General features: G+C 43.7%; 1 long non-coding RNA gene across 1 annotated transcript; it reads left to right on the top strand.

Moving 5' to 3' along the window:
- The first annotated feature begins 7472 nt into the window (after positions 1–7472).
- On the top strand, positions 7473–9986 carry LOC138301932 (uncharacterized). Its single transcript, XR_011205172.1, has 2 exons — positions 7473–7569; positions 9436–9986. It is a non-coding gene; the product is annotated as an uncharacterized lncRNA (long non-coding RNA).
- Positions 9987–12646: the final 2660 nt, after the last annotated feature.

Below are 12646 nucleotides of genomic sequence, written 5' to 3'. Positions count from 1 at the left end.
GCTTTGGTGCCCATGTGTTAGGCTCTTGATAGCTCCCATTCAGTGTTATGCTGTATCCGATGAAGGTCTAGCAGCTGCCAGAACCGGGATCCGACAAAATTCCCCTACTTTCTAGCACTGAATATAGAGATCAGCTTTCAATGAGGAATCAGGAACAGCCTTGACACTTTGTAAACTGGTTAAAAGTGACTGCAATATACACTCATGTGATGTTCAGATTAGATTGCATTTACTGGCAGTACAAAGAACAAATATCAGAACAAAAGTAAGAGTACACAACATGCCCACAGTGTGGCATTATTGTCTGTGTTATGTTTTCAGCGAGCTGTGAGCCTCCTTCAGTTCCGGATTACCAAATAGGCAAAGTAGGCGCCGGCCTATGGGCCCCACTACTTTTTAGGGCCCCATGATATTGATATTTATAATTGTTAATGTTTAGTTTTGTGTAATAAAATTGGTTTATTAGAATTGTTAGTTGGTAAAATTAAAAACGTTTTAGAAGATAATTTGCATGGCATTTTTGACTGACTAGGGGCCTCCACAGGGTTTAATCCAGCACTGGGCTCCTTTAACATGTGTGAACCAGTGAAGTAATTCAGGGACCAATGAAACATTTGTTTAAATATTGATTACCTAATCGTGATTCTATGCTAATTTAAATTACGTAATCACTATTTTAATGTATGAAACTTCATGAGTTTCATTTAGTGTTTCCTAATGGGTTGCAAGTAAACCTATTGAGGCAAGTCGCAATTTGCAACCCATTAGGAAACGCAAAAATCACAGGGATGGTGGCCAGCTGGGCTCAGCAGACCACCATGTCTGTGATTGCTTTTAAATAAAGTGATCTTTTTTTTTAAAAGCAGCTTGTTTTCCTTTAAGGAAAACAGGATGCGTTTAAAAAACGAAATATGAAAACTTTTCTTTTCATTTTTTAAGAGTATGAAGTGGTCCGTGGGACCACTGCCTGCTCTTAAACAAACATTTTTGCTACCATTTTCAAAGGGTCCCTTGGGACCCCTTCCTGTTTGTGAATGCGTTACCACCTACTTGAAGTAGGTGGTAAAATGTGAAGGTTTTTTGACCTCATTTAGGTCATAAAGCATTCCTATATACCGCTGTGATTGGGTATTAGGAATGGACACCATTGACACACCCCTTCCTAATACCGAATCGGTATGTATGCCTATCCCAAATTGCGATTCGGTAACATGTTACTGAATCGCACATTGGAATTCATACACACCAAAATGCATTTTTGCAGATACAAACAGCCTGATCGGGCCATTTGAGATCGCAAAAATGCATGATTTATTTGGCCCTCAGTTCCCAAATAATGAATATGAACAATGAATTGAGTCACAGGGGTACATTGTAGTGTAATGCATTTTTATAGCATTCACCAGCCCTGGCAATGCGATAATGCACTTTGTTGCGTGTACCACATTGCTTCAAAGTTAGCGGTTAATCAAGTGGTTATTAGTTATTGCTGGTTCTTAATAAAAGTTGTATCTAAATAAACTAATTTATAAAGAGGGAAGGTGGCATACAAAGGAAGAAAATATTAATAATAATAATAATTATAATTGTTAGACTTGGCATCCTTGGCATGGTCTCCCCTAACTTTTTGCCTCTGTTCCCCAGGTTGTTGGTCTGTGCTGGACTCTGTTTTTGCTGTTTTTGTTACTATGGGCACTTTACCACTGCTATCCAGTGCTATTCAGTGCTAAAGTGCAAGTGCTCCTATGTAAAATATAAATGGAATTGGCTTTCCATGATAGGCATATTCCCTAGTACGGTGCACTAGAGGTGCCCAGGGCCTGTAAACCAAATGCTAATAGTGGGCCTGCAACACTGATTGTGCCCCCCACATAAATAGCCCTGTAAACATCTCTCAGACCTGCCACTGCAGTGTCTGTGTGTGCAGTCTTGTTCTGCCAATTTGACTTGCAAGGCCTAAACCTTCCCTTTTATTACATGGAAGGCACCCCTAAGTTAGGCCCTAGGTAGTTCCATGGGCAGGGTGCAGTGTATGTTAAAGGTGGGTCATGTACTCATGTGATTTACATGTGACAGTGAAATACTGCCAAATTCGTTTTTCACTTTTGCAAGGCCTATCTCTCTCATAGGTTAACATTGGGGCTGCCTTTAAATATTGTTAAAGTGTATATTCCCTTTGGGGGCAGATAAAAATGTGGAGTTAAGGGTCTCTGGGCTCACAATTTAAAAATACATATTTTAGTGAAGTTGGTTTTCAGATTGTGTGTTTGAAAATGCAACTTTTAGAAAGTAGGCATTTTCTTGCTTAAACCATTCTATGACTGCCTGTTTGTGAATTCCCTGTCTGGGTCAGTTTGGCAATTTGGCTGTTTGCACCTCTCTCTAGACAGTGACATAAAGGGGGCCGGGTTATAGCCTGCATATCTTGATGAGCCATCTGTGCTGGAGGGGAAGAGTGGTCACTCACACCTGAATGGGCTGTGCTTGCACTTACACAATGCAGTCTCCAACCTACTGGTGTGTGGCTGGGGTCTCCTGGACAAGAAAGGATCTTACAGACACTTGAGACTTTACTTTGAAGTTTGCAAAGGATTCAAGAGGTACCTCCGCCTGGAGAAGACCCGAAGAACTGAGGAGAAGTGCTGCCCTAGCCTGTGACTGTGCTGTGTTGGGCTATTCTGCAGTTGCTGCTTCTGCCTGTGCGAGGGGATAGAGACTGGACTTTGTTGCATTCCTGCTTGAAAAGTGACTCCAAGGGCTTGGAGTAGAGCTTGCCTCCTGTTTTGAAGTCTCAGGTACAGCAAAGGCTTCACCAACCAGACCTGAGTCTACTTGCTGTGGATTCTAGCTTGCCAGAGGGTGCCATTCCAGTTCCTGGACCCCTGGAAGTGAATTTCTGGAGAAAAAACAGTCTAACGATGCCGGACAACGCCGTGCAACTTCGCAAAGGACGCCGCTGCCTTGAACCGTGACGCCGCTTGCCCCAAGGCTGCGGACCTCACAGAGTGCAACGAATCCGACAAACCTGTGAGCTGACACCGATACCCCGGAACCACTATGCAGTCTGCCCCGAGGCCGTGGACCTCGTAGAAGTCCAATTACCTTGTAGGCTTCGCGTTGCTGCAGCCGCTGATCCTGCTCGAATTCGCTGACATCGGAGTGTTGTAAGTCCAATGCCCGTGATGACCCGATGCCATCGCAGCTCCTGCGTCCCTGTGACATCATTGCAACCCCGTGAGGTTGCCCGGCAGCATCGTGACTCCGCCGGACATCGCATCTACTGGAACTAAGGGACCGACTTAGCATCTGACGCTGCTTCACCTCCACTGCCCTGTAGTGAGGACCTGATACCGCTGGGCGACATTGCTGTCCTTCTGCCCGTGGCACCGGAACCGATGCCACATCAAACCCAGCGAAGCCGCACTCCCGGACTCTGTGCAGCGGCTTGTTTTCTATTTGTTTCTTAAGGTACTGTATCTGCGGGTTGAGCGACTCTATAAATGACGGCATTGGCGTCGCATTGTAGGAAACGACTCCATCACAACGCCACATAATAACAACTTGCAGTATTTGTGCCTCAAGGCACTGTTTTCTTGCTTTGAAATGCTAAATTTGTATTTTTAACTGTATATTGTGGATTTTTGTTGTATTAGGTCTTGTTTATTTAGATAAAATGTTTACTATTTTTCTAAACCTATATTGTGTCATTTTGTAGTAGTTCACTGTATTACTGTGTGTGTTTGTACAAATACTTAACACATTGTCTCTGCTTGCTTGTGCCAAGCTATCAAGGGGTTCAGCGGGGGTTAACTGAGTGTGATTCTCCTTTACCTGACTAGAGCGATGGTCTTTGCTTGTACAGGGAGTAACCTGACTGCCAACCAAAGACCCCATTTCTAACAATAATAATAATAATAATAATAATAATAAAGTAATAATAATAATCATAATAATAATAAAGCATAGTTTTGGGCGGTCTGTCAGGGGGCTATTGCCTACTTTTTCCTGAGAGCTGAGTTCTTAAAAACGTAGTATGTGTTTAGGGATTCAGGTTTAATATTCAGTCTTTCCTACTAGTGACTGTGATTGACAATGTCTATAAGCGGTGGTCAAGACATATTTTTTAGGTCTATTGAGGAAAATGTCTTCCAACAATATTCTAAGTAACACTTGTTTGATATCCACTTTTAGATCTTCACTAAGAGGTATGATTTTCAAATCGCTGCAATAATTATTAATACCATGATGGCACCAGATGTGAAGTTAGAGCTACAGCTGCCAACTTTGCAACTGTGGAACTCGGATTGGGTCTCCAAGTGATTCTGAGCAAGTCACTCAGTCCCTTGTGCCTCAAAAAATCTAAAAACAATGTGTATGTAACTGGTGTAGCTTGTGTAAAGCACTTCAGTACGGGGTGAGTTCACTCTATGTAAGATTCAATCTGTTTAACCATCAAATGTGTGCAGCCAAAAAGCTCATGGGCTCATTTACAAGAATCTGACGCATTGATATTGATGGGTCAGATTTATTGCTCCTGCCGCAAATGCCCTAACGATGCCATGGATGCTTTAAAACTCCTGTGGCAATCTTTACACCTGGTCTGAGCAGGCGTAATGATTTTGACGCAGTCAAGTCGCAGAGTGATGCAGAGAAAAGTTGTAAATTTCACTGCATCAATTCTGTGTGGCTTTTAACGTGGGATTGCCTACCCTGCATACATTATACCTGGTGCAGGTATAATGTGATGCAGGTATCTACAAACTGATGCGTTGGGCCCCATGTGTCAGTTTGTCGATATGGAACAGTGTGGAGCACTGATTGTGCTGCTGCTGTGTAAAACAAATTATGTAATGGCAGTGCAACCTTCATGTAAATGAGGCCCTCAGTGTTACTGTTTTCAGCTCTCACGCTGCAATCCACATTTGTGTGGAAACTACCACTACTGCACGAGTAGGGGTTTATGAGACTCTTGTAATCGAGGGGTGATGAATTAGAGACTGGATTCTTGGGGGAGGAGGGCAACCTTAGCATCTCCTTTTTATTACTGGTTGTTAATGAATGGCTCGCTTCCGGACTAAGGGACAGATGCATAAATTTTCACAATAGCGATTACCTAATTGTGAATATTTGCGAATCACAATTAGGTAATCGCTATTAGAATGTATGAAACTCCAGGAGTTTTATTTAGCGATTCTCAAGGGCTCGCAAATCGACCTACCTCATTAATATTCATGAAGTAGGTCGCAATTTGAGACCCATTGCAAATGGCTACAATCACAGGGATTGTGGCCTGCTGGGCTCAGCAGACCACCATGTCTGTGATTGCTTTTAAGTAAAGCAATCTTTTTTTTTTCAAATGCAGCCCATTTTCCTTAAAGGAAAATTGGTTGCGTTTAAAAAAGAAAAATGAAAAGTCTTCTTTTCGTTTTTTCAGAGCTGGCAGTGGTCCGTTGGAACTTGGTTCAAACAGGCACAAGGAGTTGCTATGGGCTCACATTTCTCACCATTGTATGCCAACTTGTATATGGGCCTATTTGAGAAGACACATATCTGGGCTAATGGTCCTTCAAACTTAACCGAATATATTTTCTTTTGGGGAAGATATATCGACGACATACTAATGATTTGGACAGGACCAGAATTGTCATTATTAGAATTCATGACTTATATCAATATGAATGATTTTAACATCAAAATGACGTATGAATATAATAAAGAACGAGTAAAATTTTTGGACTTAGATATATTTGTTGAAAACAATCAAGTATACTCAAGTGTCTATCGCAAACCGACAGCCTGCAATGCAATACTGCATGCCGCAAGTTCCCATCCTAAAACTCAAAAAAATGCCATCCCCTATGGGGAAATTATCTGCACAAAAAGAAACTGTAGCAAGTTGGACCTTTGTGAAATAGAACTAGTCAAATTGGGGAACAGGTTCATTCATAGGGGTTACTCGGAACAAACCATCAAGATAGCCAGAAAGAAAATCAACAAAGTGCCAAGAACATCTCTCTTGTAAAAACAGAACAAAAGTAGTGACTTTACATCAAAACCAATAATATCTTTTTGTACAGCTTATAGCCACAACAGTCAAGACATCTATAAGATTCTTTCCAAACATTGGAATGTCTTATTCACAGATGACACGCTTAAACAGATTCTACCTCCTAGACCTAGAATAATCCACAAAAAAGGGACGACCATTAGGAACTTGTTCTGTAAGAGTTATTTACCTCCATTGAGGGACAATTTGGAAACATGGCTTCCTACTATGCCAATTGGTTTCTATAATTGTAGTAAGTGCAATATAGCTCTACACAAACCTTTCACCTTCAATTTCAATGGGAGCAAATCATATAGGATTTTAACCTTCATAAATTGTAACACCAAGTTTGTAGTTTACATACTGGTGTGTCAATGTAATAAAATCTACATAGGAAGCACCATCCGTCCCTTAAAGGAGAGGATTCAGGAACATATACGCGCTCTAAGAAACAACGATTTGTCATCCCCCATAGTTCGCCACATTAATAAGGAACCTCCCAAGACAGAGGTCCCCAAGTTTAGATTTATGGGTATCAGTTAGACTTTGCCGCACCCTAGGGGGGGTTAATCGTGAAATTGCACTTAGAAGAAGTGAGGCAAAGTGGATAATTAGGCTTAAAAGCATAGATTTGGGCATAAATATTGACCATGCAATGCATTACTTTCTATGATAAACGTATTACTCTGTAAACAGGATTTTTTGGTTCTACAAAAGTGTGGTTAATAACTATGTATTTCGCCATCACAATGAATGACATGAAGAACTCTGCAATTCTACTTTCTTAACAGCCATTGTACTAAATCATCTACTAACACACCACTGGGTATGCATGTCTCTGTACAATTGGTCTGTACCTTGTTTCTTTCGTTCTTGATGAGTAATTTATCCTACATTGATAGAATTACAACAGGGATTCCACACCATGGTTATATATCCAGCACAGAGATTTTGACAAGTGGTTAATTTAGTTTGACATGCCTGCTGACAACTAGAGAGGGTGTATACATCCACTTCAAGATGTAGCTTAAACAATATGATTCTATGGACACAAAACGAGGTCGCTTTTATATTGAAGGTACATATTTCTTATATACATGCCATATATAGCTGCAAGTTAATTTTGGATAGGGTGCACATATTTATTCTACTACTGGGTTCCTCTTTCCAATTTAAAATATATCTGGATATTTTTGAGGACGGTCTGTATCTTTTTCTGCCATGTCATCGGTGTAATTAAAAATATGGGTTAGGTTTCCTATGTTGAGATTCGATAGGTAGGTCATTGATATATTTGGAGTATGTACATATATATTTACTGCCAAGAGTTGCATATCTTAAGATGGCGCTCATAGAGACAATTAGACTGAGTATCGATTTTTACTTGCATTTTGTACAGGGCAGTGTAGTCCCTTTTTTATTTCTAGTTACTTCAAAATGGCCGCTCGTATCAAGTTGCGAGTTGCTGCCTCTCAATGTAGACGCGATGCCGTTTTCTCTGGGTCTTCTATAAATGTATTGCGGTAAGGATAATTGGATCAGTGTCTCTTGGATATTTATGCTAAATGGCTTTATAATACTTATTAAGGCACGGTAACATTTGGGCGCGCTAAGGCTACATTAACAGATTGGGTTATGCTTTTGCCATCGGCAATTGCTGTTTCGCTTATGTTCTAGAAATGTTCATGGCTAAACACAATGTATTTAGGCATGTGTAAGTTGGATAAGGGATATTAATGCAACTGGTAATGGGCGCTGTCTTCATGATGGAAACTTACTTTTGAGAATAATGTTCGATATGCTTGGGCACGTTTCGATGGCATACTTTATAATTGAATCTTTCACAAGTATTGCTCATATATATGACTTATTTTGGACTAATTGCGATTTTTTAATGTTTGACAACAGTACCACTATCTGATTATTTCAGAGCTGTTCCAAATGCTATTTGGCGGACGAATTTTGCGAGACGAGTGAGTTTTCACATGTTTATGTGTTTGATGGGACAGTTTAAAATTAATCATCACACAACCAAATGATTACATTCAGGTTTGTTGGTGGACTAGGCTCATGTTTGTTGATAAGGTTTACCAGTTCTGGTGTATGAGAGTAGGACTTAACGTGGTTTTATACATGTAGGTCTCTGAGACTAGGATATGGAGAAATACCCCCTCAAGAGGTACTTGAAATTCTATGGTATTGTGGGACTCTCTGATTATTTTGAATTCATGTACTACTCATAGCAATTGGTTGTAGATACTAGTCTGGTCCTCTTTCTCTTCTCTACTATTTGACACACTGCTCTAGTACTCTGACTTTATTGCACGGATTACCACACGTATGGGTTACTGCGGTTTTCGGTTTAATTTTTTCTTTTGCATGATACTAAATTGGTGATTAACTCAAGATCCAAATCAATATAGATTGGGTTATTATTAAAAAGATGAGTGAAGTTTTATATTGCTTGACTTCTCAGAATCTTTTCATTCTTGTTACAACTTATGTTATTGTTTATTCAGCCTTGATAAAGTCCAAAATAGGACGAAACATGTGTCGGCTGGAGTTGTTGGTTGTTTTTTCCAATCAGAGTGAACTTTACGATCATGAACGGAACTATTTCTGATTGAATTCTGTGATTGGATTGAACCTTATTATCACCATCAGGACTTTTTCTGGATGGATTCACTTTGGATATCATTTTAGTGTTTCTCTTTGATTTATCTATGTCTAATTTGTACTGTCAAATATTGTCGAAGATGTTATAAATATTGGTTTTCTTAGAATACTTGGTGTTTAAAAATAGATTATATTTTTATAAATTGGTTTTGGATTTTTAAACTGTTTGCTGTGTTTTATTGAATTACTGTTTTGTCAAATTTGAATGCTTTACACTCTGTCTCCTAAGTTAAGCCTTGACGCTCGTAGCCAAGCTACCAAGGGTTGAGCTGGGGTTAATTTACTGAGACCTAACTGGACCTTAGTGGAGGTTAGTGGCCTATTGCTAGGTGTAGGTACCTACCTGCCCTTACCAATAACCCATTTTCCAACAGTTTGCAATCACAAAAATGCATGATACATCTGGCCCTAAACAGCAAAGACCTTGAAAAGGATTTTTTCTTCATTCTCCTGTTCAGACTCTAAGATCACTAATTTATTGGTTTATTAACAAACAATCAGCACATCCTGCAGTCCACGATTACCTTCTTTTTCTTCCTTCTTGTCTCATCAGGCCAGTGATTGCTGCAGGTTTAGCTCTCCCCTCATGCTTGTACGTGTATAATTCTGTTCTTCGTATTAGTCAGATATTTCTTTAAGATGTCTCTCATTGTCTTCCTCTCATTCATCAGAGGCTTTCCTATTGGTGTTGTTCATTCTCTCTCTTTTCCTAGGTGTTCTCTCCCAGGTGTCTCTGTGAGAGTCTGACCCTGCAGTTGTGAGACCCTCGGAGACGACCGATATCACGTGTAAGGTGTTGGGTTCTCGATCACGGACAGCGCTTCATACTTTGTCAACTGAGTCAGGCAGCTTCCGGGAAAGGTCCTGCAGTTGTTGGCGAAGATTATCTACAACGGAGGCAAACAGTATTCACAAACCCTGCAGATTAAACTGGCAATCTCCAGAGATACTGCCAAAAACGAAGTGCATATCCAAATGAGGAAAGTAAAGGCCGAAGACACAGGCAGATATTGCTGTGCAAGAAAAAACAGTGATGGAAGCCTACGGATTGGCTATGCTAACAGATGCAGAACCAAATTGGTATAATGTGGGTTTTCATGTACAGTGTAGAATGTTATACTTGTCAAGGCTGATGTAATGGGGTTCTGGGCGCTAAGGTAATCGAGTTCCGAGGCGGTTGGGGGACGGATTGTGAGCGTGTCTGGCCTGTCAGACACAGGTCGTTATTAATCAAATCAAATCAAATAAAATCAAATAAAAAACATTTTAAAGCGCGCTACTCAGTCATGAGGGTCTCAAGGCGCTAAGGGGAGGGGGTTACTGCTGGTCGAAGAGCCAGGTCTTGAGTTGCCTCCGGAATGCGAGGTGGTCCTGGGTGGTCCTGAGGTTGGTGGGGAGGTAATTCCATGTCATGGCCGCCAGGTAGGAGAAGGATTTCCCACGTGCTGTGGTGCAGCGGATGCGAGGGACGGCGGCGAGTGCGAAGTTGACGGGTGGGCATGTAGAAACTGAGGCGACGGTTGAGGTATTCGGGTCCCTTGTTGTGGAGGCCTTTGTGTGCGTGGGTGAGGAGCCGGAAGGTCATCCTTTTGTTGATGGGAAGCCAGTGCAGGTGTCTCAGGTGGGAGGAGATGTGGCTGTTGCGGGGTATGTCGAGGACAAGGCGGGCGGAGGAGTTTTGTATTCGCTGCAGACGTTTCTGGAGTTTAGCGGTGGTTCCTGCGTATAGGGTATTACCGTAGTCCAGGCGGCTCGTGACGAGGGCGTGGGTCACAGTCTTTCTGGTGTTGGCGGGGATCCAACAGAAGATCTTTCGGAGCATGCGTAGGGTGAGGAAGCAGGAAGATGATACGGCGTTGACTTGTTTGGTCATGGTGAGAAGTGGGTCCAGGATGAATCCGAGGTTGCATGCGTGGTCTGAGGGGGTTGGTGCGGTGCCAAGGGCCGTGGGCCACCAGGAGTCGTCCCAGGCAGACGAGGTGTTTCCAGGATGAGGACTTCCATTTTGTCTGAGTTCAGTTTCAGACGGCTGAGTTTCATCCATTCTGCGATGTCTTTCATTCCATCTTGCAGGTTGGTCTTGGCGCTGATGGGGTCCTTGGTGAGGGAAAGTATCAGCTGAGTATCGTCGGCGTAGGAGGTGATGTTGATGTTGTGTTTGCGTACGATGTCGGCGAGGGGGCTCATGTAGACATTGAAGAGAGTCGGGCTGAGCGAGGAGCCTTGTGGGACGCTGCAGATGATCTCGGTGGGGTCTGAGCGGAACGGTGAGAGGTAGACTCTTTGGGAGCAGTTGGAGAGGAAGGAGGTGATCCAGTCCAGGGACTGTCCTTGGATACCGGTGGAGCGGAGGCGGGATATTAGGATTCGGTGGCAGACGGTGTCGAAGGCAGCCGAGAGGTCGAGGAGGATGAGGGCGACTGTTTCTCCGTTGTCCATCAGAGTTCTGATGTCGTCTGTGACTGAGATGAGGGCGGTTTCTGTGCTGTGATTGGCTCAGAATCCGGACTGAGAGGGGTCGAGTAGGTTGTTGTCTTCAAGGAAGTTGGTAAGTTGCTTGTTGACGGTCTTCTCTATGACTTTGGCAGGGAAGGGGAGAAGCGAGATGGGGCGGAAGTTCTTCAGGTCACTGGGGTCCGCCGTGGGTTTCTTCAGTAGGGCGTTGACTTCTGCGTGTTTCCAGCTCTCGGGGAAGGTGCCAGATGCAAACGAGCTGTTGATGATGGTCTGGAAATGCGGGGCGATGATGTCGTCAGCTTTGTTGAAGATGAAGTGTGGGCAGGGGCCCTAGGGGGCACCGGAGTGGATGGAGTTCATCGTAGCTTTGGTCTCTTCCGTGCTGATGTGAGTCCAGGCGTTGAGGGTGATGGCTGGGGTTGTAAGTTCTGTGGTGGTTGGCTGGGTCTAGTGTCCGAAGCTGTCGTGTAGGTTGGTGATCTTACGATGGAAAAAGGTGGCGAGGGAGTTGCAGAGGTCTTGTAAGGGCGTGATGGCATTGGCGTTGGCGTTAGGATTGGAGTGCTCTTTGACAATGTTGAAGAGTTCTTTGCTGTTGTGAGTGTTCTTGTCCAGTCTGTCTGTGAAGGAAGTTCTTTTGGTGGCGCGGATCAGTTGTTGGTGTCCGCGGGTGACTTTTTTGAGGGCAGACATGTTTTTTGCGGTGTGGTCCTTGTGCCAGGCTTTCTGGAGGGTGCAGCAGTTTTTTTTAGATTACTTGAGGGTGTCTGTGAACCAAAGAGGTTTCCTGGTGTTGGTCTGTCTTGGGAGGCATCTGAGGGGTGCGAGGTTGTTCCAATGTCTGCGTGGGATGGATTGTGTGCGGAGGTGGCGAGTCTCGCGTCGGAAGGTGAGGTGGACACATCTGTGGTCGGTACAGTGTATTACGGTGGAGTGGCTGAAGGATATGTGGTTGCTGGCGGAGAAGATGGGGTCAAGCGTGTGTCCGGCGATGTGGGTGGGGGTATTCACCAGTTGCTTGAGACCGAGGTTGGCGAGCAGGGCGGTGGTGTTGGGGTCGTTGTTCTGTTCCAGGTTGGAAGTTGAGGTCACCGAGGAGGATGTAGTCCGGCGAGGCAAGGGCGTGGGGGGAGATGAAGTCAGTGATAGAGTCGCTGAAGAGGGCGCGTGGTCCAGGGGGTCTGTAGATGAGAGTTCCTCTGAGGGTGGTCCTGGGGTCGGTGTGGATCTGGAAGTGCAGGTGTTCGGCGGTGAGGGGGGTGTCTTCGGTGGAGGTGGTGACGTTGATGGAGTCCTTGAAGACGATGGCGATTCCTCCATCGACTTGGTTGGTGCGGTCTCTCCTGGAGATCTTGTAGCCGTCGGGGATGGCTATGGCGATGTCGGGGGCCGAAGAGGCGTTCATCCAGGTCTCAGTGATGAAGGCGACGTCCGGTGCGGTGGAGTCCAGGAGGTCCCATAGTTCAA

The sequence above is a fragment of the Pleurodeles waltl genome, chromosome 6, assembly GCF_031143425.1.
Source record: "Pleurodeles waltl isolate 20211129_DDA chromosome 6, aPleWal1.hap1.20221129, whole genome shotgun sequence".
NCBI lineage: Eukaryota > Metazoa > Chordata > Amphibia > Caudata > Salamandridae > Pleurodeles > Pleurodeles waltl.
Note: the sequence above shows the minus strand (reverse complement) of the source record. Positions and strands in the feature narration are given on the sequence as shown.